Raw genomic sequence first — 23,402 nt, forward strand, 5'->3', positions numbered from 1 at the left:
TAAAAATCAAACCAAATAAATCAAAAATTTAAAAACTGAACTAAAAAAAATCTGAAACTGAAACTAAAATTTTTTGTTCGGCTTTTTGTTATTTCGATTAAAACCGAATTTTAATAATTTATACTCTATTATCTATATTATAACATATAATATATATTATATATTATAAAATATATATTATGAAATCAAATTTCATTATATTATATATTATATGTTATATATTATATATCATATATTACATATTATAATAGAAAGTTCAGTTAATTTGGTTAACCAAATTTCTAATTCTAAAAACTAAAACCAAAAACTGATTTAACCAAAAATCTAAAAACCAAACTGTAAAAGAAAACAGAAACCAAAATTTTTGGTTTGCTTTTCAGTATTAACCGAATGGTGCTCACCCCTAATAAAACCTATTAAAATTTAATTATCCTATCAATAATTTATACATGGGCTTGGTGTAGATCTGAGCTAGACCTAACTTAGAAGAAAATATTTGCTTAAACCCAAGGTTGAGCTAAGTTATAAATGATCATCCATAAGTTTATGACATTATGCAAATGGTTTAATTTTTATTTTTCATAATGTTTTACTTTTTATGTTTATTTCAATTATCATATTAAATTATATTTCAGTTTTTTTTTTATTTACGAACTACTAATTAATTTTTATTAATTTCATAATTTTTAATAATTGCTAGATAAAAACTTGCTAAATTTTAATATCTATATTAACTTTAGTAATTTTATTAATTATACTTATTAGGCTTCAAGTTATATATAGATTGCACGTTATAGGTTCCTAGACGTATTAGGACCGCTTTAATATTATATTTATTAATAAAAGAAAATATTTTAATAAATATAATTAATTATTTAAAAATACTATAATTGTTATTAATACTGTAATAAAATACAGCTTTGAATAAATAATATATTTATTAAAATATTGTAATTGTTAAAATACTATACTTATTGAATATATGGCTAATTTATTAAGTACTGTTAATTAATAAATACTATATTTGTTATAATACTATTACTATAATTATTAATTCACTATTAATTAATAAATACACTATTTTTAATAAATATTGTTGATTAATTAATGAATACATTAATTATCAATGTAATTATTAATATTGTTTTTAATAAAAATTAAATTTATTAAAATATTATTAGCTATTAAAATATTGTATTTATTAAAACACTATTATTTATTAAAAATACTATAATAATTAAATTATTGTATTTTTTTAAATATAGTAATTTCTGGAAATTATCATATCTTCAGAAATATTGCTAATTTCTAGACTAAAAGCCTAAAATTCATTAAATGTAATTTTCTGGTAATTAAATCTAACTTTTTTGGTAATTAAATGTAATTTTCTGATATTTATAGCTTAAATTATAATTACTGTTAATTATAGTTTAAAAATAATTTTTGTTAATTATACTACTGTTAATAATTAAAATACTTTGAATTTACATTATTATTCAGTGTTTTTTGCAATAAAATACAATTAATTTAATTTTTAAATTATTTTTAGTATATTAATTAACTTTTATGTTTGTCAAAATTTTTAGATTTTAATTAGTTTTTGTTATTTTTTTATTATTATTCAGTAATTTTTGCATAGGAGTATTTTTCAAGAATTTTCAGTAAAAATAAGTTAAATAACTAAATAAATACCATAGTTAATAAAAAATATATTTAATTTTCAATATTTTTCAAAAATTTCTGGCCTTGATATTTTTTATTAATTTTTTGTATTTTTATTAATAAAATACTATTATCTATACTTTTAAGTTATTTTTTAGTAAATACCCTTATTAAATAAAATACTAAAAATACAATTAATTTTCAATATTTCTCAATAATTTTTGGCTCGGGTATTTTTTAATAATTTTTTGTATTTTTAATAATAAAATACTATTAATTATACTTTTTAATTATTTTTCAATAAATGCCATTATTAATATAAAATACTATTAATTTTCAATGTTTTTTAATTACTTTCAGCATTTTAATTACGTTTAGAATTTTCAGAATTTTACAGATTTTTAATTAATTGTTGGTATTTTTTTCATTATTATTCAATAATTTTTGCATATGCGTAATTTTTGCAATAAAATACTATGAATAAAATGGGTTCTTCATTTTATATTTTCATTAATTTTTATCATTTTCAATGAGTTCAGTATGCACAATAAAGGTCTCAACTCATAAGTTATCTAATAATATTATTAAAACTATCAATTACTATTTTATATTTAAATTACTTATTTTTATTAGCGTTTATTAAGTTTAATTTTTAAGTGGAAAGAAAGGCTAAGGGGTGTCGGGTAGCAAAGGTAAGCAGGGGTCCTAGAATTGATGAACCCTTTATCACGACTCATTCCCATTTTTTATAGAGGGAAACCTTGAGGCCTAGAAGGGAAAGAGCCAAAAGGGGTTTGATTCCTATTTGGAAAGGGGAACTTTGATTCGATGTCGGACTGTTGGTTGTTAAGAGAACACTATTGGGGTTCACCATGCATCATACGTGATCTTTATATGACAAAGTTTCCTTTCACTCGAGGATTCCCATAGTGCACATGCACTATTGCTCCTCATGGGTTCCCTGGATCGACATGGCACGTGTGACATCACAGTTAGTCTGACATGTTTTGCTTAGTTTGCTAGGTGTCCTGTTTGTGAGCGACTTGAGCTCATTGTAGTCATGTGATAGTTCTTTAGCCCATCACAGGTCCGCGATGCTTCGAGCTGCAAACCTAGGATAGCTCGTACACTCACCACATGCCTTCGGTGGTTTCCGTCATCTTGGTTTGATGTCACAATTACGGATGTGGAGAGCCACATGTACATACAGACTCAATGATAGGTTTATAGGAAGGGGAAGTAGTAGTTCAACTTATGTTTACACCCTCATAATTAAAAGCAAACAAAATTCAAAAGTGGCTCTAGATTTACTATGAGCACATATGTGTGAACCTGGTTGAGTTACCAATCACAAGTGAACATGCTAGTATTTCATACACATGGAGCATGCAATGTCAAGTTCTCTTGTGGTTAGTTAATCAAGTTCAAACATTTGTGCTCATAGTAAATCCCATCACTTCAAAAGTAAGGGTACTTTTAAGTAAAAAATAAGTATAGAAAAATTACTAGTTTATATACCTCAAATTATATAGAATTTAATGATAGATAATGAGAGCTAATACCTTAGATATGAGGAAAATATAAGCTATCAGAAAAGATATGATACTGGTAGGTCTTTGACCAATCAAAACCCTCAAGAATTTTGATAAATACCACTAGATTTTGGATATCACTTTTATAATACTAGTTGATTGATTAATTTTTTTAGTATCATAGTTCAACCCTAAATATGAAATTTAATGAGAGTTCAAATTATAATTTGTGCCATTACAACAAAAGACATTGGCCTAGAATTTATACATGGCAAGCCTAGCATTAATATTAGCAAGTTTTGCTTCAGCCACATCTAACCTTCTAGACATTATGTTTTATCATAGCTGTTGTGTTTGTTATCCTGTGAAACACAAATTGGTTTAGTAGACTTGTATGATGGAAATGTAAATTGTTTAATCAATTTTTTTTTTAGTATTTGACTTGATAATCAAGTTTGAGAGATTGAATATTAGGACAACCGCAGGGAAAGTTGTGGGGGTGCTACCGAGCCTTAGGTAGTATTTAACAATAATTAAAAGAAGTGCTTCTTTTAACAGGTATTTCTTTTAAGACATAAGATCACACATACAGTGATTTTTAAGTATTCATGAGTGTGTTAAAAAAATGGAAAATAAATACTTTTTATTAATGAATTAATTCTTTAAAAAAGTAACATTTTTTAAATACTTTTCCAAAAGAATGGGGCGAACCATTCCCTGATAATTTTTTATATTGCCTAAAATGCCCCCACTAGGTTATACCTCCTCCACATTCATTGGAACCTTAAACCCAAGTAGCGGCGCATCAATGCAGGTCCACCGGCGACGATGGCAATGAACCCTGTTCACCGTGCAAAGGTGTCGTTCGCCATGCATAGAAAGGTGAGACCATCCGATCTCAGTATGTGAAATATATACCGATCTTAAGAAACAGAGTCTCGTATCAGCTTCAGACGGCAATTTCTCCATGATCCTTCGTTTAACAACGCCTGTGTTCCCAGAGACAGCACTGAACTCAGCCAGAACACGCGCCTGTCTTCAAAGATTGTCTAGATTCTTTTCCGTCTTGGACGGATCGAAAGACAATAAGTGGCTCTGGTAGCGAACAGCAATCGACAGAGAGGGAGAGGAGGTTGAAAGTCGGAAAGAAGAGTTCGCGATGGCTCGAACTCATGGATCTTGGTCTCATCTCATAAAAAAGTACCTCTCTCAAGGAGACCCGGAAGAAGCTCTTCTTCTTTACATCCAAATTCGCTGCAAAGGAATCCACCATTATGGTGTTATTCCTCTACTACTCAAGGCTTGTGGGTCTCTGTCCATGCTTCGCCACGGGAAAACTTTGCACGCTGAGTCGATCAAAATTGGGGTGGATTCGGATGTGAGGATAGGGACTTCATCGGTTAGCATGTATTCTAAATGCCGCGATATAGTTGGTTGCCGCAGGGTATTTGACGAAATGCCCGATAGGAATGTCGTAATATGGAATGCAATGATAGGAGGGTATTCAAGGAATGGTGACATGGGTTCTGCATCATTTATTTATGAACGGATGCCAGAGAAGACGAAAGTTACATGGGCAGAGATGATTGATGGATTTGCAAGGAATGGGGACATTGTTGCTCTCCACATGAAACGAGGAATATGGTGACATGGATTGTGACGATCGATGGATATGTGAGGATTGGGCAGTTGGAGACGGCGAGGCAGCTATTTGAGGAGATGCCACAGCGGAACTAGTATTCCTGGTCGTCAATAATTGCTGGCTACTGCAAGAAGGGTAACGTCAAGGAGGCGAGAGAGATCTTTGATCGCATTCCAGTCAAGAATTTGGTGAACTGGAATTCATTGATTGCTAGATATGAACAGAATGGATATTGCGAAGATGCTCTGGAGGCTCTCGCTAAGATGGGCCAAGGGATTTAAGCCTGATAAAGTTACAGTAGCAAGTGCATTATCAGCTTGTGCACAAATGGGTTCTTTGGATTATGGAAAAGAAATCCATAATCTTATAAATTGTAGTAATATCAAACCTAACCAGTTTGTCTTTAATGCATTGGTTGACATGTACGCAAAATGCGGGGACTTGCATAATGCAAGAATGATTTTTAGGGTTAGGGTTTCGGTGAAGTGCCAAATAATAATAATAATAATAATAATAAATTATTATTATTATTTATTATTATTTGAGTCCACATAGTGATTCACGTGTGGGTCAATGTGAGCTCCGTTGTCATGAAATGGGGTCCATGTGAAAAGCATTATATATATATATATATGTGTGTGAAGTGAAGTTAAAATTGTTATTTGCATCAATATAAATACTTATGGAAAAAGTAATTTACCAAACATTAATACCTCAATAATTGCTTAAAAACAAAATAAGTGATTTAAAAAGTGGGTTACCAAATAGCTTTAATGATTGTTAGAAATACTTGTAAAACAAAGATTGACCTGCCACATTTGTTACATCTAGAAACATTGGGAAAGATCATCAAATGTACTTAGAATACCTTTGTCCTAATGTCTACCTATGAATTGACACCAATTCCGAACTAACATCTACCTCAACTTATTTTGGGCCTATGAATTCTGACCGTGTATTGAACTATCATTCTCCTTTTTATTAAAATTAACTTATGAGTAAATAAATAATTTACCAGAATAATAAATGAAAAATAGGCAAAATTTGTTTTATCTTAATTATAAATTATAAATTTTTTAAAAAATATATAAAAATCAATGAAAATAAACCCAATGCCCCACTCCCCGTTAAGGAGAAGGGGAGATAGGTGAAAATGTAGAAAAACCCCAACGCCCTACTCACAGGTACATCCATTGTGTGCATCGACAACATCTCTCGTAAATAATACACATAAGTACGAACTTATAGGAAAGATGTTCCGAATGCACGGTAAATGTACCTGTAATGCGCCGTGTGTGAGGAGCAGATCCCGTTTATTAGCGAATCCGGTTGAATCATAACAAAAAAATAAAACACGCCGACGTGGGCGATTTCGTCGTCACCTGCCTCTCCGACCTGGGAATCCGCAAAGGCCATATAGTCCTCCTCTTCTCCTCCAATTCCATCTTCTTCCCCGTGATCTGTCTCTCCGTCATGTCCCTCGGCGCTATTAAAGGCTCCTATTCTATGCAACAACAAGTGAGTCCGCGTTCGCGTTGTTGGTTAGCGCCACCAGTATCAGCGGAACTAGAGGCAAGTAGGTTGCTCGGTACCTGGCGATCGGAGAAAACATTTCGTGCATATCGAACTTCGACAGCACCACTATTGTCGATCCAAATGCCAGTAATCCCGTCGCGAACGCTGCCATGCCGTAGATATGAAACATGGGGACCGTACAGACGATCGTGTGCGGTACTCCCTTGCTCTCTGCCTTTTCCAACTTGAAACGACCCAGAATCGTCTGAACCATTGCGATGAAGTTCCACGCCCTTACTGGCACCGCTAGTACCAGAAGAGTAGAGAAGGGTCGCTGTGTCATCTTGGCAGACTCGGTCTTTGACTTGGCTGTCATTAGATTCATTCTTTATAATATTTTGACTCTACTAACATTTGCCCCTGGTCCCGACTCTGAGTCATGTGACCTTCTCCGATGAGAACGATAGGGAGATTCATGCCGGCGAATTTAGGGAGGAGAGAATGGGTGGTGAAGGCGAGAACTAGCTTGGAATCAGCGATCTGCTTACGAATTTCTTGGGTGGTGTTGAGGGGGTCGGTAGTAGTGATGATAGCGCCGAGGGACATGACGGAGAGACAGATGACGGGGAAGAAGATGGAATTGGGGAAGTGGAGGACAATATTAGGGCTGTTCATTTACGAGGTTTTTCCAACCGATCCAACCTGGTCGGGTTAATTGAGATGGAAACCGAAACCGATCCAGCAAAACTGATCTGGTCAGTTTGAGTCGGGTTGAATCGATTTGGGTCAGTTTTGGCTCTAAGTTCATCCATGCCCCCATGGCCACCTAGTTTTATGGAAATATATTTAAAATTGAAATATGTATTTTAGAAATATATATATATATATATATATATATATATATATATATATATAAACAAAAATATACATACAAATATATTAGAATATATATTTTCTGGAAATATATATCTAACATATTTCATAATATATATTTTTTAGATATAGATATTGGAATATATATTTTCATATATTTCAGTTTTTAGTTAAGTAGGAATTAAGTCGGTTCGGTTCGGGTAGGTTTCGGTTTTCACACAAGAAATCGCCCACTTCAGCCTGTTTAAGTTTTTTGTTTTTTGGTATCCGGTTCAACCAGATTCGTTAAATGTCTGTTAAAGTTAATAAAATTTAAACATGCCGATGTGGACGGTTGTAATTGGTGGGTCAACGGGTGCAACCACCAACTTAATACACTATACATTGCATCTAGTGCTGCTTTGGTCCCCAAACTTTAACATGCGACAATTCAGTACCCAAACTTTTAAAACGTGTCAATCTAGTACTTGCCATTAAATAGTTGTAAATCAGCCGTTAAGTGACATTTGAAAAAGACAAATGCCCTTCAAGTGTTATCTAATTTTCTATATCAACCATCTAAACGTTGATAAAAAACTAACTATCCCAAATCTTTGCCTTTTCCATTCAAAAAAGTTGGGGTCACGTTTGATTGGGCATTCTGGTGACCCCAATTTTCTTGAATAGGATTTGAGACTGTTATGTTTTTTGTCAATGTTTGGATAGTTGTGAAAGAAAATTAGATGACACTTGAAGGGCATTTGTGTCTTTTTCAAATGCCACTTAACAACCAGTTAACAGCTAGTTAACGACAGGTACTGGATTATCATGTTTTGAAAGTTCGGGTACTGAATTGTTGCATTTTAAAATTGTGGGACCAAAGTGACACTAGGCCCAAAGTATAGGGTACTAATCGAGATTTTTCCCTAAGTAAAAAGGGACCAGTAGGATTGACCCTTTCTTTTAGGGTGTCAGTCTATCATGTGTCCCTTTTTTATGGTGTCAGTCTCCTATACGTACAAGTAAAGTCTAGTTGGTTGGTCTCCTATGCATCCCTTTAGAGATAAGTGTTCAAAAATAAGGGTGAAGATGAAGAAAGGTGGACAAGTGTAGCAAATCAAGGCATAAAGGAAGAAAAAGCAAAGGTCATCATCGTTCCCGATTCTCTCTCTCTAGGACCCAACCCACCATCACCACCACCGGCACCACCACCTTCCTTGACACTAGAAACTCCAAACCCAAAGCTTGTGCCAATTCCACTGGCGCCACCACCTAGACTCGCACCCCCACCCCCACCCAGCACCCCTAACACTACCAAACCCACTATCTTTCTCCATGTTCATCACCAATGCCTCCACATCCACCACCACCAAAACCTCCACCTCCTCCAATGTTGCCATCGACACCGCCACCTATGCCAATCCTCACACCAAAACCACTACCATGACCTCGCCCACCTCTGGAGCTTCCATCACCATCTCCAAATCCTACACCACCTCTAGCACCACCAATACTTGCACCAAATCAACCACCATAACCAGATTCACTACCAACACCAACACCGCTGCCACCAAAACCTCCACCACCTCTTGAACCACCATTAGCTCTGCATCATACACCCCCACCTGCACCAAAAACACTACACTGACTGTACCCTTCACCACCGCCTCCCTTGAAACCCCCACCACTTCCGGCACTTCTACCATCACTTCCACCTCCCTGCACCACCACCATGATCATGTCCTCCACTGGAACCACCGCCTCAACCAATACCACCTTGAGTGCCTCCCCTTGAAACTAGTGACCAACACAACTAACCACGTCTCCCCCTTCCAAGAACCAAAAGAAGAAAAACAACCTCCCAGAAAAATAAAATAATGGAAGAAAATCAACAAACCTACCACTACAATCAACTAGTAGCACCATGGACGACCAATACAACATAACCGACCTATATCACATCACATCCCTACAACCATTGCCACCCCTCCTAAATTTGCCACCTCACAACACAAGCCAACAAAAGCTCCACCAGGAGAACAAGGTGACGCATCGGCGAACGGCGATTAGCACCACAACCTACTACCTCATAGAACCGACAAATGGAAATCGACACTGATGTAGCGCGATTTGGCTGTTCTTGTGTGTCTGGTGACTCGGACACTAATTTAGATGCTTGCCTTGTCAGGGGCTGAGCTGTGCTACGTCGAGCTATAGATGGCTGGGTTGTTTTGTTCTACAAGAGAGATAGAATTAGAGTGCTTGGGTTATTTTTACCTAGGGTGGGCACTCTGATGCTTAAGTCAGCAAGTTGTTTTGAGAGTTTTTAGGAGATAAGAGAATTTGAGTGCTTAATCGCACATACCTTCACTAGTAAGAATGTGGGCTTTATATAGATGTGAGTGACTTGAGTCTTCTCACAATAGGTCTCAGGTTCTCGCGGAGCTGTTTCCATTCACTTGAGAGAGTAATTACATCAATTACATAATCCGTGTGGGGGTTATGGTCCATCCGATTAACTCTGATGTGTACGAAGTGGTAGGCCGTCCTAACGGTCGATTCATTAGCACTCTGGAGATCTCGGGCTGGTAACGGATCTATGAGACAAGTCAACAGGCTCGCCTTGCAAATCTCTACAGGTTTTTCTTGTAGCTTGGTTGGTCTCTAAGGTAGGTTGCCATATGTTGGGAGGCCTATTAGCTCAGCCTGGTCAAGGTAGTTGAGATCAGCATGAGCGAGGTCTTTTAGGCCAACTTGCCGAGATGGTTCGCTAACTCAACACCGAGGTGTCGCTTGAAGGCCACATGTCGTGATGTAATTTGGAGGACCAAATTATTCCTCATCAATTGCCCCCACTCTGAGCCCTTATCACCTCGGCGAAGGGAGTAGTTCTCAATAAGATAATTGGTTTGATTGGTTCGTAGGTCGCTCGACTCGCTCACCTAATCCAGTCCAAGAAAAGGTGGGGTCACGATAGAATTCAAATTTCAAAATTTGAAACAGGGCGCACAAGATTTAAAATTTAAATTTGTCTCTGCATGGCAGAGCCTTCTCGACTGTGGATTTGTTGGTAGCACACCTTAGCCATTGATATTTCTTCCCAGCGAACTATAAATATGGGGTCCCTATTGAGGTCCCATTCACACTATTTTTGGTCTTTTCTTTTGGAGAGGAGGGTGACCAATCGACCGATGTGTTGCTGTCTGTTCACCTGTCGTAAACTTTGTTCATCACTGGAGCTGGCTTCCCTATCTTTTTCTCTAGCGAGTGGTCTTCTTTTGTAAGCATGTCTTCCAATCCATCCAAGAATTTTCCATGGGTATGGGGAAGTCTTCACCATGAAACAAGGAGGGTTCTTAGGCTGAGACTTCGTCGTCTGAACCGGAGGCCGAGGTGGGGGCCCGAGAAGAGGAATTTCCCTTTGGCCCTATTGAGCTATCCGGGGAGCAAATATTCGAGTTGTATACCCTTTACCAAATCCCTAGCAAGTTCAGTTGCATCCAACCCAACCCTAACCATCTTCCCTAGGGTCATGGCCGAGATGAGGTTTGTGCCTTTGGGGAGGTATTGATTGCCGGCCTTTGCTTTCCTCTACATCCTTTTATTCCTGTTGCGCTCTCTCATTATGGTGTTTCTTTAGGTCAGCTTCATCCCAATGTTGTTCGCACCTTAGTAGGTTTAATTTCTTTATAACACTACCTCAATTTCCCTTAGATTTATATATCTTTGTCAGGTTGTGCATTATGAAGAAGGTCCCCCACATGCCCTATTGCTTTTATCTTCCTTTCCACCAAGGTCACAATCTCTTAGAAGGCATTCCTTCGAAAGTCAAAGATTGGAAGAACATGTATTTCTTCCTCTCTTGTAGTTTTGACTAGAATATGGACATAATATGGTGGTAGAAATGCCAAAAATTCGACGTAGAGTTCAACGATGAGCTAAAACGCTAGGTCCATTGCCTCACATGCCAAAACTTTCACATAGACAATTTTTTGGTCGAGAATATGCTTATTCAGGTTAGCCTAAGCCATATAGGTGGATCGGCCGACTTGTCTTTCTGTACTTTGTTTCTGCTATTTAGTTCTCAGCTCGGCTAATCTTTTTCCTACTTTTTTCAAATATGGCGAGTATGGAATAGCTTTTGGTTGCATCCAAGAAGAAGGCTTCAAGGAAGAAGAGAAGGGATGACCGTTCATCGATGGAGGGAACCTCAACCAATGTCGAGGTGAGGTCGCTATCATTCTCTCCTCCTGTCGTTGACCTCGAGGGAGGCGATGACCCTATGAGTACCGTCCGGGACTCTATGAGCCCTGTTGCCTTTCAACCTTAGATTGCCCAAGAGGGACTTGCTGCCGACCCTTACACCTCCGTTATACCCTGCTTCATCCCGAATATTGACATTTTTGTGATCGATTGCTTGAACGACTCATATGCAGCCCTTCGGATGGGAAGGGGCATGATGCTTTCAAAGGATGTGCAATATTACCATGGCTTGGACCTAGTTGACGTTGGGGCTCAAATGACTCGCTGTATACTTCAGGTTTGTCTTCTAGCTTTAGGAACTTTTATCTTTTTGTGATGTGATTCTTGTATTGATAATACTTTGCTTCTTTTGGTAGGCAAACACCATGGGGCAGGTACTATTGGATCAGGTCACCTCAGGCCAGAGAGAGAGGGCCGAGCTGCAGCCTAGTGTTGACGTGTTGCAATCTCAGATGCGAGGGATCCATCCCAGCACCGAGGAGAACCGTTAGTGGAAAGATGTAGCGCGAGCTAGACAAGGCCGAAGAGACCATCGCCGCCTAGGAGCGCCGACTGGAAGAGAGCAGACTAAGTACACCGAAGATATCCGCTAAGCAGAATTGGTAGCCACTGATCATTTTCGTGACTCCCTCGAGTATGCCTAGGTAAAGGTGGAGAACGCAGTCCCCGCTATGAGGAGGGGATTTAAACTCGCTTCTAGTTGCAGACGCTTCATCCTGATTTTGACTTCAACATTTCTTTGTCAACGACGTGCTGAACAAGATCATTGTGCAAGTCGATGGGGAGCCCTTGACTCCTGACGAGGATGAAGAAGTAGTTGGCGTAGAAGAGGGCAAGGAGGGTGATGATGTTGATGATGAGTTGCAAGGTGGTGGCGAGGAGTAGGTTGGCCCTTATGCTTGTCGTTTCTTTCTGTTGTTTCGGGAGCTTATGTGCTCGTGTAAGTTGATGTTCCTTGGGCCTGTGCACCTAAGTTACTCAGAATTTAGCACTACTATTTTTTTATTGTACTTCGACCCTTTCATACTTAATGAAATTTACTTTGCTGCTATTTCTGATGTCATTTTCGAATTGACCTTTTATCACTTTTTGACTCATCACCACATTCTTCGACTGAGCTGTCGATAGATTTGCTTGGGTGCCTTAGTGCTAAAGGTGTTGGCATCTCTTAGGTTTTTCTAGCTGAGCTACTAGGAGGTCAGCCTGGGTGCCTTAGTGTTGAAAGAGATTTGGTATCCCTTATACTTAGCAAATTTTCCAAAATCCACGGATGTAGCTCAGAACTCTTTTTCTTTTCAAAGATCGTATCTCCTTAAGTTGTTTACATTCCATGCATGAGGCACCATCTTCCCCTCTAGTGTCTTGAGCTCGTATGTGTTTTCACCTATTGCTCTGAAGACTCTGTAAGGGCCTTCCTAGTTCCGTCGTAGCTTTCCCACACTAGACTCAGGCACCATAACCTTCCTGAGTACTATGTTGTCAACTCTGAACTGGTGTCTCTTGACTCGGGCATTATAGTACCCAGCCATTCATTGTTGATATGCTACGGCCCGAATGTAGGTGAGGTCTCGAACTTTTTCTATTAGGTCGAGGTTAGTCCGTAGATCTTCCTCGTTAGTCTCTTCGTCGAATGTCTCAGACTGTAAGGTCAGAACTTCAGTCTCTATTGGTATCACGGCTTCAGTTCCATATGTCAAGTTGAAGGGCGTTTCACTTGTTGTCATCTTCATGGTCATTCGGTAGGCCTATAAAACACTAGGCAGCTTGTCCACCCACAAACCTTTAACTCGGAAAAGTTGAGCTTTGAGGCCACAGAGGATTGCCCTGTTTGTTACCTCAGCCTAACCATTAGCTTGAGGATGAGCGACTGAGCTGAAGTTTTGCTTTATGCCCATTTCCGCGTACCAATTCTGAAATTTGATATCCTCGAATTGTTTGCTGTTGTCTGAGATTAAAACCCTTGGTAGTCTGAATCTGCATACAAATACTTCTCCAAAAGAAGTTCTGCATGCTCTGAGCTGTAATTGTTACCAATGGGTCGGCCTCTACCCACTTAATGAAATAGTCAACTGCTACCACTAAGAATCTTCTCTACCCGATCACTAGTGGGAAGGGGCCCAGTATGTCAATTCCCCATTATGCAAGTGGCCATGGACTGATAAGATATTTTAGGTCAGTAGCCGGTTGGTGCAAGATGTTGGCATGTCGCTAACATTTGTCACACTACCACACCTGCTCGATTGCGTCCGCCTTCACCGTAGGCTAGTAGTACCCTTGTCGTAAGGCCCTTTACACGAGTGCCCTGCCCCCCAAGTGTCCTCTGTAGAGTCCTTCGTAAATCTCATTCAACACTTGGTCTGCTTCAGCTCAGTGTAGGCAGCGCAGGTAGGAGAGTGTGAATGATCTTCTATAGCTGCTCACCTACGATCACGTAGTGAGCTACTTGTCGTTCTATCCTTCGCACCGCATTGCATTCTTTCGGTAATATTCCATGGCATAGTTAGTTAATAAGTGGATCTATCTAGCTTAGTTCTGTTGTCACCACTGGGATGACCTCTTCTATCGCCCTTTCTATACTTAGGTGTGGTAGGTCTTCTATGTAGACTGCCCTTCTCATTGAGTCGATTGCACTAGCCTATTTAGAGAGTGCCTCAACCTCAATATTCTCTGATCTTGGGATCTTTTGGATGTACCAAGAGTGGAAGCTAGGTAGGAGTTCCCTTACTTTGGCCAAATAAGCCGACATGGTGGGCTCCCGAGCCTCATACTGTCAATTCACTTGGTTGAGCACAAATTGCGAGTCACTACATACTACAAGGTGTTTTAACCCGACTTCCTTTGCTAGTGATAGCCCGACTATGAGTACCTCATACTTAGCTTCAATGTTCGAAGCTCGAAATAAGAACCAGAGTGTGTATTCCAGCTTTACTTCATTAGGTTCGTAGAGGATTAACCTAGCTCCACTTCTGCTCTGGTTGGACGAGCTGTCCATGTGGAGGATCTAAGGCTCCTCGTCCCAAGCGAAGCTCTTCCGAGTTGGGTGTCATGCTGGTTGAAGCCTCTAAAGTGGTTGCTAGCTCGACAACTTCAAGGGTCGGCGAGTTAAGGGTGCACTTGGCAGTGAAGTCTACTAGGACCTACGCCTTAATTACTGGTCGCGACTCATACCCGATGTCATACTCACTGAGTTCGACTGCCCACTATGTAAGTCTTCCCAAGACCTCTGGCTTTTGAAAGATTTGCCTCAGAGGTTGGTCGGTCAAAAACACGATAGTGTGAGCCTAGAATTAGGGTCTTAGCTTTCGGGTTGCTAACACTAAAGCAAAGGAAATTTTCTTGATGTCTGGGTATCTAGTCTCGGCAGCATGCAACACTTTGTTTATGTAGTAAACAGGTCGCTGAACCTTTTCTACTTCTCTAATTAGGACCGAGCTGACTACCTCATCACTCGCGGAGAGGTAGTGCTTGAACTCGTCCCTGGTCTTAGGTTTGGTCAATAAAGGTGGCAAATATAGGTACTTTTCAGCTCATCAAAAGCAAACTGACACTCTTCGATCCACTTAAAGTCCTTATTCTTTTTTATTGCTTTAAAAAATGGTGAACACCGCCCAACTGAACATAAATTGGTTTAGGGCGACTACTCGGCCAGTCAGTTTTTGTACTTCTTTAACCGATCTAGGGTGTCGCATATCTAGTATTGCCTGGATTTTTTATGGGTTGGCCTCAATGCCACATCGGCTAACTATGTATCCAAGGAACTTTCCTAACATGACACCGAAGACACACTTTTTCGGGTTAAGTTTTATGTTGTATTTTCTTAAAATGTTGAAACCACATTCTAGGTCAGCAATTAAGGAGTTTGAAAAGTTAGGTTTAACAACCCTATCATTCACATAACATTCTATTTTATTTCCAATCAAGTTTGAGGAAACATTATTTACAAGTCGTTGGAAAGTTGCTCTAGTATTTTCAGTCCAAAGGGCATGACTTTATAACAGTACAAGCCCATCTCAGTTATAAAGGTGGTCTTTTATTCATCGGCCAGGTCCATAGAAATCTGGTTATAGCTGAAGTGTGCATCTATTAAACTCAATAGCTCGAACCCTAAGATCGTGTCTACCAGGCAGTCGATTCTCGAGAGGGGGAAGCTAATTTTCAGATAGGCTCAGTTCAGGTCAGTATAGTTGATGCACATATGCCACTTTTCGTTGGCCTTCTTTACAAGTACTAGATTTGCAATCCATCTTAGGTATTAGACTTCTCTAACGAAGTCCGCTGTGAGCAGCTTCCCTACTTCCTCATCCACTACTTTCCATCTTTCGGGGGGGAGGTTCCTTTTCCTCTACCAGACTGGTTTGACAAGTTGGAGTGCACTAGTTTAGTTAGGTGAGCCCCTATTTGTACTATCTTCTCTGGCTCGATCTTTGAGATTGGTACTAGAACAATATCTTCCATGGGCTGAGGTCACTCATTTATGTTCTCAGGTGGTGGCTCTAGGTTGATGTCGATGAAAATCTTGCCTTTTCCCTTCGAGGCTGCTACATAACATTTCCGACTCTGGATGGTCTCCTCGAATAACTCTAATACCTCCAGCAGTGGGGAACTTTACAGCCAGATGGTAGGTTGATACCACCACCCGGAGGGCATGCAGGATAGGTCAGCCTAGGATGGCATTATACGGGGAGGGTGTGTCGACCACAAGGAAATCATGATAAAATCGAACTACGTTGGGGGGGTGAGCTCGCAACAATTGGTACCCTCACCTGGCCAAGGGGCCAGACTAATCCACTGTAGCCAACCAGGGGTACATCAGCTGGTTGTAGATCTTCTTTGTCGAGCTTCATGCGCTCGAACACCTTCAGTGAAGTATATTACTTCTTCTCTATGGGGGCACTTCGACGGGTTGTTGTTGTCGTGCTCTAAATTCCTTCTTGTCTGAGGATCTTCTCTACGTTGCTCGATAGGTCGGCCCTCTACTTCTCTCTTCACAAACTTTCTAAGGTACCATGGTGGATTAATTCCTTAATTTCATTTTTAAGGTTCCAGCAATTCTCTATGCCATGACCAACATCACAATGGAAGTGATAGTATTTGTTAGGGTTCCTGTTAGCTGGGTCGCCCTTCATCCTGGGTGGCCACTTTACATATTCTACCAATTTTATTTGCATTAATATTTCACCCCTTTTAGAATTCAGGGTGGTATATGTTTTACTACACAAAGGAGGAGTTCTGGATTGTCAGCCTAAATCAGAACTCTGAAGAGGAGACCTACTCTTCCTTCTTGGCAACTTGCTTCGCTGGCTTCTTGGTGATTGACTTCTCTTTGGTGACTTGCTTCTTCACTTTGACTTACTAATTCCTGCTTCTTTTGCTCGTTTTCTTTTCCTAGACAACTCTGACCATGATCTTAGGGCTTGTTCTACCTTTATAAATTTGTCTACTTCTACGAGGAATTTTTCCATATTAGTCGGAGGGTTCAGTTCCATTTCCCAATGTAGGTCAGGGTGATGTATGCCATTTTTGGCTGTAGTGAGTTGTACTGTTGGGTCTAAGTCCGAGATTTGCAGGTGTTCCATGTTGAATCTTTTAATGTATTCCCGAAGCATCTCATTAGGTCGTTGCATGACATTTAATAAGCATGTTGTCGATTTTGAATGTTTTTTACTGGTTGCAAAACGGTTGATAAATAGATTTGCGAGCTGATCCCAACTTTTTATGGAGCCAGGAGCCAATCCAGAGTACCATAATCAAGTTGTGTCTCGAAGGGTTGTCGGGAAAGCAATGCACATACTCGCGTTGTTGGCCCCGTGCAGTTGCATTAGGGCCTGGAAGTGTCTGCGCGATCAATTGGATCTATTGATCCATTGTATGTTTCGAAGGTGGGGGCCTTGAAGTTCTTTGGCCATGGGGCCGTAAGTATCTCTGGGGCCAAGGGTGATACGCGAGTTATAGCGCATCTTGACGAGACGCCTACCTGAATGGTCGCTTTACTCTCCTCCTTCTTGTCCATCACGCTCACAACCAGAGTGAGCTGACTTTTCTTCAAGGCGCGATGAGCACGTCTTTGGCACCTCCTTTTAGAGCCTTCGAAAGAACTAGCAACCTCAATTCCAATGGGAGCAGTAGATTGACTTTCCATTGGAAGTTGATTTCGGTTCTGGTTGGGGACCACATTTTCTATCGGGGGCTGGTTGTTGTTGTTCTAGTCAGGAACCCAGTTAAAGACCTGGTTAGGATCCTGATTGGGGACCCGAGCAAGGGTCGAATTCTAGTTCAGCCCAGCATTTTTTTGTTGTTGCAATCAAGATTGTTGTACTTGCAAATTTTGTTGTCGAGTTTGTTGCTATTGTGGTTGTCGTTGCCCCCCCTCCCCATCAGGGTGGGGAACTTGTCTTCCCAAGATCTCATTTGAACGCTCATTCTACGAACACATTGCACTAGGTCATAGAACTGGCACCCATCGACCCTAGTGGAAGCCACAGATGGCTTAACCACAGGAGGAGGCCCGTTTACATGAGATGGCGCTATGATCGGGTTCAGAACAGGTCAGACACCTGGTGGAATCAGAGGCACATTGATCTATCCAATTGTTATTGAGGGGACTTCTGGGATCATGGCAAGTTGTTCATTCTCCCTAGAGACTTGTTTGTTGTTATTAGAAGGTTGGTTGCTTGGTGAAGCTATAAGTACTAGTGTAAAGTATTAAAAGGGTGAGAACTTAGCTTTTAGTAGCGGTTCCCACAAATTGTGCCAATTGATGTAGCGCGAAATGGCTGTACTCACGTGTCTGGTGACTTGGGCAATGATTCGGATGCTTGCCTTGTCAGGGGCCTAGCTATAGATGGATGAGCTGTTTTGTTTTGCAAGAGAGACAAAATTAGAGTACCCAAGTTGTTTTTACTCGGGGTGGGCGCTCCAATGCTTAAGTCAGCGAGTTGTTTTGAGAGTTCTTAGGAGATAAGAGAATTTAAGAGCTTAATCGCGCATACCTTCACTGGTAAGAATGCGGGCTTTTATATAGATGTGAGTGACTTGAGTCTTCTCACAATGGGTCTTGGGTTCTCGTAGAGCCGTTTCCATGTACCGGGGAGAGTAATTATGTCAGTTATATAATCCGCGTGGGGTTATGGTCCGTCCAATTAACTTTGATGTGTGGGATGTGGTAGGCCAGCCTAACGGTCAATTCATTAGCACTCTAAAGATTTTGGGCTGGTAATGGATCTATGAGACAAGTTAGCAGGCTTGCCTTGCAGGTCACTACAGGTTCTTCTTGCAGCTTGGCTAGTCTCTAAGGTAGGTCACCATATACTGTGAGGCCTATTAGCCTGGCCTGGACGAGGTAGTTGAGGTCGTCCTGGGCAAGGTTTTTTAGGTTGACTTGCTGAGAGGTTGGCCTATCACTTGAAGGCCACAGTGATCACAATCACCGTAGGATGCAGGACACCAAACTGAGAGAGGACATGATATGATGCCCGAGGAGAGTAGGCATTGGATAAAGAAAAAAGCATAGGGAAAACACGTATGTAGAATGGTTGTACACCATTGGGAAATGGAAAATGTCCACCTGGCCTCTCACACACACGTGCACTTGACCCGCATGCTCGCTTTACAGAATATTTGCATGGATACCATTTCCTGAGAGGAAAGATTTTAGGGTTTCTAGCATATAAGGGCAACATTTGGGGTTTAATATCAATAAAAGTAATATATTTAAAAAAATAAAAAAGTAGGTTAACTTTTTAAAAATAATAACAATAAAGGGCAAAAACACTATTCATCTTTTTCTTCTGCCATTTGTTCACCAGAGCCGTTGTCCACCACCGCCGTCCGGGTGGTTTCTTTGTCGGTAGTGGCGGCAGCGGCAGTGTTGGTGGTTTCTCTATCCAATGCTGTCATCTCTGCCCACCTCCACTTTTGCTTCTGGCTATGTTGCCAGAGATGGGTGGAAACAAAGGTGGCGACGACTGTGGGCAGAGGAATGACCACCAGCACCGCCGCCGCCACCTCTGCCTCTGGCAACATTGCTGGAGGCGGAGGCAGAGGTGGGCGAAGGTGGTGGCGGGAAGCAACGGACAGCGGTGGCGGGTAGCGGCTTGGATGAACAAATGGCAAGAAGAAGAAGATGAATAGTGTTTTTGCCCTTTATTGATATTATTTTTAAAAAGTCAATTTACTTTTGAAAATTTTTAAAATATATTACTTTTATTGATATTAAACCCCAAAAGTTGCCCTTATATGCTAGAATGTTTGGCGAATGGAAAAGCATCATCCGTACACCTTTTCGTTGTTAGGTTATATATAGATGCAATATTCCCTTTATTTTCATTACTTGTATTTTGTAAACGAAGATGATCGAGAGTTCTCGTGCTAGAACTCCAACATGGCTCTAATGTTTCTAATGGGAGTGATACATGCCATTGTCTTTGTTCTCTACATGGAAAGGAATTTGGCATGGAAGCTCAATTGTGCATTGATAAATGATGTTATAAGTGATTTTTGCTTCAGGGTGATGGTGACCTAGATTGAGTGAGGAGTGATGATAAGGGGCCCACTTTTGTATCAATGTTTTTTCTTTCACCCATTGATGCTGAAGTTGGTGGTTTTGATGGGGTTCATCCTGCTTAGGTTCCTAGGTTTAATACAAATGGCATTTGATTTTTAATTGTTTTTATACAATATAAAACAATGCTTCATATAATGTATTGAGAATTGAATAGTGAATATCCGCTTCTATTTTTAGTCATGGTGGGGCTTATACTAACCATGAGTTGCTAGATATGATTCATGTGTAGTCATGAAGGGACTTTTATTTTAATTTTTACATGAATAGTGTCTTAATTTTTCTATTCATAAATATTGTTCCTTATGTTTTGGAATCTGGGGAGTTCTTTTGGTAATCGTGTGTGTATGTGGAAGAACATTTTTTTTTTGTGGACTTAAACGAGAGAGATGATTGGGAGTGTGTAACTTTAACTATTAGAGTTTCAATTAAAGCTTCTTTGTTAAAATACAAATTTGTCCCTCAGGCTCAATTTCGTAGGAGTACAATTACAAACATATAGAGTGCAAAACCTTGTATTTGTACTCTTCCCAAACTGAGCCTCATGGAGATTAGGATTAAGGGATAATTTCTGCCCAATAAAATTCTAGAAAGTTATAACCCGAGATTGGCTTCCATTAGGGAAAACTTGTGCCCACACCCTTTTAACACTTTTTTGCCACCTTGCATTGAGAATATCTCCCCATGAAATAAAGCACACAAGTGGGAAGATATTCTTAATGCAAGGCAATAAAGGCTGCTTGAATGGGCTTCGCCCTGATTGAAGCCAAACTCTTATAACCCATTCACACTTTTAGGCCCCGTTCGCTTTTCTGTAAGTTACTTACCCAGGTAAATGCAGTTACCTGGGTAAGTTTTTATTGGGAAACACTTATTTGGGTAAGTGCATTTACCCATGTTCTTTTATTTCTCATGTAAATAAGGCATTGACCATTTTATCCATAAAAATCTATTATTAAAAATGGTATTTTTGTCTCATTCAAGTGTTGGCAACTTTCCCCCCAAGTGGGAAGGTTATTTACCCACCTAGGAGATGGGTATCACTTACCTAGGTAAATAATACCTAGGAAAATAAACTTTCCATGGCTCCCACATAAATCTGAAAAATGAACATGGGATTCTTGGTCAATGGGAAACAAAATCCCATTGACCAACTTTCCCCCCTCTTAAAATCCAAAAAAAGAATGCCCCCTTATTTGTAGCTACATCCCCATCCCATTATCATGTTGGATTTTGATCAAATTTGGATTTATTTTGCAATCATCTTATTGTGTTTTAAAACAACCAAAAAATTAAAAAGAAGGGTTCTAAATTATAAATTATTTTGCAATGATATATATAAAATATTAAATTTATCAATTATAAACTTTAAAAATACATAATGATACTACAAACATACATAGAATAATAATTTTATCATACTCAGATTTTAAGAACAGGGAGGGGATGGTTAAATTCTTTGTTCACCTTCGAAAACGTGGCAAAGACGAACTAAAGCTCAAGACCTAAACCCGATGATTATGCTGTGCTCGGATTCAGGCCTAAATATGTTAATATTTTTTTAGGGAAAATTCCTTATAGGTACCTTGTACTTTAAGTTGAGTGCCAATTTAGTACCCAAACTTTAAAACGCAACAATATAGTACCCAAACCTTTGAAATGTGACAATCTAGTACCTACCGTTAATAAACCATCGGTTATGTATATCACGTGACCTCATGTGTGATTTAAGACTTTAGAAAATGACAAAATTACCCTTGGAAATAAAACACACTGTTCATCATCTTCTTTCTCAAGAAAATGAAACAGAGCCTAAGCTCTTAACAGTCTAGACCATCATTTCATGACGAAAACTAAGAGCCTAAAATAAAGGGCTCGCTGCTACTATCCTCCAAGAGCCCAAAATAAACAGCTTGCTTCTCACTAGCCTCCAAGAGCCCAAAATAAAGGAAGTGACAAGCCCATGTTTTTAAAACCCAAACTTTAAAAGCTTACGTGACAATCCTCCACTCTCTAGAAGTTTATGTTTGTGGTGCCGTAGTCTTGGCCCAAAGCATAATTTAGTCCAATTCCACCAAAGATTGTTTCTACTTGCCAACGAATCCATAACCAAGACAAGCCGGCGAGCCCTCTAGGCTGCCAGATGGAAGATCAAGCAAATCAAGTGCATCCAAAGCCCCAACGCTAGGAGAAACCCCTACAATGAGTGGATTTGGTATGTCAATACCATTAGATAGTGTATGCCCTTAGCTCCAATCAGATTGAGTACATAATTGATTCATGTGATTTTGTGTGTTTCTATGTAATACCCTTAAACTGGATACTTATGAGAGTCGCGTTAGTTTAGAATCTTCACAGCCGTTAGATAGAACTGGGGAGATTTATCCTGCCAAGGTTGACACTGATGTATTGCCAAGTTGGTTGGGGTAGCTTGTCTCAACTGCTAGGGTGAGACCTGAGGTACATGCAATGTGGGTTTTGTTGAAACCCTGAACTGGACCAAATTCTAGTATTGCCCTGGACTTTGGAGATAGATAGGCAAAACTGGAATATTACACCTGACCCCTAGACTCAATTATGGTACTACACTAAGTGTCGGATTAGGCTATCTTTGATATGCCAATCAATGAGATCCTTAGAGGGTGTCAAAACCTGGGTATGTTGGGATAGTCTGAGAATTCACCTGAGTGGGTGATCATAGTGACATGATCAACCCCTTTGTCGGATAAATTGAATGATTGGGGAATGCACTCTCTCTAATGAAAACCTAAACTGCCAGTAGTTGATTTCAAACATTGAAATTTGTTTTTGCAAAATATATTTATATAGAGAATATATATATGTATATATATATTATGGTTTCAAAATGTTTGCAAAATATTTCAATTCCCTGGATCCATGTGAGTAGAGAGTGCAGCACTGTACCTTGCAGCTGAGGGAGAAGTCCTCTCTCGTCGGGCAGTGCTTGATCATTATGGGCTGAGAGGTTAAGTGTAAGACCATTGAGGATAATACCTAATGGGCTAATCTTGCATTTGCCCACAGTTCTTGGGTTTTCAAAAGGTGGTTGGATCCAAGAACCATTTATTGTAAATGTTATGCCCATTAAGAGCCCATGGTGATAGACTTAGGGGTTCACTGTCTCCTATAGTGAATTCAGCCATGCCTTGTAACAAAGGTTGGGCTGAACCCATGTGGCTTATGTGTAGATTGATGTAAGGGTCCCATGCCATACACAGAGAACCAATTGGGCAGAAGGTTAAGGAGTAAGTGAGCACATAAGCTTAATGGGCCTAAAGCACAATTCGAATTGGGCTTAAGTTAGTTAATTAAAAAGGGGTAAGATCTGATTTATAATCTGATTAGGATTAGCTGA

General features: G+C 39.6%; 1 pseudogene; it reads left to right on the forward strand.

Annotated features, from left to right (window-relative positions):
* Window positions 1-4,001: 4,001 nt before the first annotated feature.
* Window positions 4,002-7,513, forward strand: LOC148872393 (pentatricopeptide repeat-containing protein At3g21470 pseudogene; annotated as a pseudogene).
* Window positions 7,514-23,402: the final 15,889 nt, after the last annotated feature.

This window comes from Nelumbo lutea, chromosome 2, assembly GCF_056320005.1.
Source record: "Nelumbo lutea isolate HS-2025 chromosome 2, American lotus-T2T, whole genome shotgun sequence".
Lineage (NCBI taxonomy): Eukaryota > Viridiplantae > Streptophyta > Magnoliopsida > Proteales > Nelumbonaceae > Nelumbo > Nelumbo lutea.